At 43.6% G+C, this 1,915-nt stretch overlaps 1 protein-coding gene and 1 long non-coding RNA gene across 8 annotated transcripts in view; one reads left to right on the top strand and one right to left on the bottom strand.

Moving 5' to 3' along the window:
* The window catches only part of LOC129392478 (uncharacterized), a 37,728-nt gene extending 35,856 nt beyond the window's left edge, over window positions 1-1,872 (top strand). The window contains exon 3 of the long non-coding RNA XR_008618425.1: window positions 1,572-1,872. This is a non-coding gene — a long non-coding RNA (uncharacterized lncRNA). The remainder of the gene's footprint in view (window positions 1-1,571) is intronic.
* MTO1 (mitochondrial tRNA translation optimization 1) overlaps window positions 1-1,915 on the bottom strand; it is a 24,233-nt gene that overhangs the window by 13,033 nt on the left and 9,285 nt on the right. The window lies entirely within an intron of this gene.

Here is a 1,915-nt window from a genome sequence, read left to right as displayed (position 1 = left end):
TGCAACGGGAGAGGCCACAACAGTGAGAGGCCCGTGTACCACAAAAAAAAAAAAAAAAAAAAAAAAAAACCACTAGGGAAAACTGAGCACTGAATATCAGATGATGTTAAGAAATTATGTTCTGCTATGTGTGATAATACTACCGTGTCGATGTTTACAGAGTCCTTATTAAAGACATGTACCAAAGTGTATCTGAGTGAAATGATGTGATGTCTGGGATTGTTGCTTTAAAACTAAGCAAGAACAAAGTATTGAGGAAAATGAACCAGGAATGTCAAAACAGGGAATTCCTTAGTGGTCCAGTGGTTAGGACTCCACGCTGCCACTGCAGGAGGCACGGGTTCAATCCACAGTCAGGGAACTGAGATCCCACGAGCTGTGTGGCGTGGCCAAAAATAAAAAATAAAACTAAAAAACAAAAAGTTTAAAAATATACACACTAGGAAAGTATCATCATGATTTACATTTTACCAAAGTGAAAATATAAAAGTCACTTCCTCAAAATAACAACAGTTGGAGCCACTCTTCAGGGTAACACTCATCAGAAACTAGGACCATCAAATATTAGCCCTTAATTCTAAACACACAATATACAGTTTTTTTTTTAAATTCAAAGGATAGATAGAAGTAGCCTGTATCTTCAAAAGTATCAGTGCCATTAAAGACTGAGGAACTGGGACTTCCCTGGGAGCGCAGCGGTTAAGAATCCGCCTGCCCGTGCAGGGGACATGGGTTCAAGCCCTGTTCTGGGAAGATCCCACATGCCGCGGAGCAACTAAGTCCGTGCGCCACTACTGAACCTGCTCTCTAGAGCCCATGAGCCACAACTACTGAAGCCCGCGAGCCACAACTACTGAAGCCCGCGCGCCTAGAGCCCGTGCTCCTCAGCAAGAGAAGCCACTGCAATGTGAAGCCCGTGCACTGCAACGAAGAGTAGCCCTTGCTCGCTGCAACTAAAGAAAACCTGTGTGCAGCAACGAAGACCCAACGCAGACAAAAATAAATGAATAAATAAATTTATTTTAAAAAAAAAAAGGGCTTCCCTGGTGGCGCAGTGGTTGACAGTCCGCCTGCCGATGCAGGGGACACGGGTTCATGCCCCAGTCCGGAAGGATCCCACATGCCGCGGAGCGGCTGGGCCCGTGAGCCATGCCACTGAGCCTGCGCCCCGCAACGGGAGAGGCCCACATACCACAAAAAAAAAAAAAAAAAAAAAAAAGACTGAGGAACTGTTCCAGATTAAAGAGAAATGACAATTAAATGCAATATGTGATCCTAGATTGGAAAAAATGTTGGGACAAAAAAAGTACTGGGACAATCAGCAAAATCTATGGATTTTGTATTAGATAATAGCACTGTGTCAATGTTAAATTCCCCAAATTTCATCACTGCACTGAAGTTATAAAAGAGGATGTCTTTGTGCTTAGTTGAAATGCAGACTGAAGTATTTCGAGGTAAAGGGTCATAATCTCTGTAACTTTTAAATGTTTCTGGAGAAGAAAAAAGAATAAAAATAAATGTGGGGGGCTCCCCTGGTGGCGCAGTGGTTAAGAATCCATCTACCAATGCAGGGGACAGGGGTTCGAGCCCTGGTCCAGGAAGATCCCACACGCCACCGAGCAACTCAGCCCGTGCGCCACAACTACTGAGCCTGCGCGCCTAGAGTCCGTGCTCTGCAACGAGAAGCCACCGCAATGAGAAGCCCGTGCACCTCAACGAAGAGTAGCCCCCGCTCGCCGCAACTAGAGAAAGCCCGTATGCAGCAACAAAGACCCAATGCAACCAAAAATAAATAAATTTAAAATAAATAAATGTGTATATTATTGTTTTATACATTAAATATATACATGTATCTATGTCTCTATATGTGGAGAGAGGGCAAAATATTAACAATGGGTGAATTACAATGGTTTAT

This window comes from Physeter macrocephalus, chromosome 10 (genome assembly GCF_002837175.3).
Source record: "Physeter macrocephalus isolate SW-GA chromosome 10, ASM283717v5, whole genome shotgun sequence".
NCBI classification, from domain to species: domain Eukaryota; kingdom Metazoa; phylum Chordata; class Mammalia; order Artiodactyla; family Physeteridae; genus Physeter; species Physeter macrocephalus.
The sequence above is the reverse complement of the archived record's forward strand: the minus strand, read 5'-3'. Positions and strand labels throughout refer to the sequence as shown.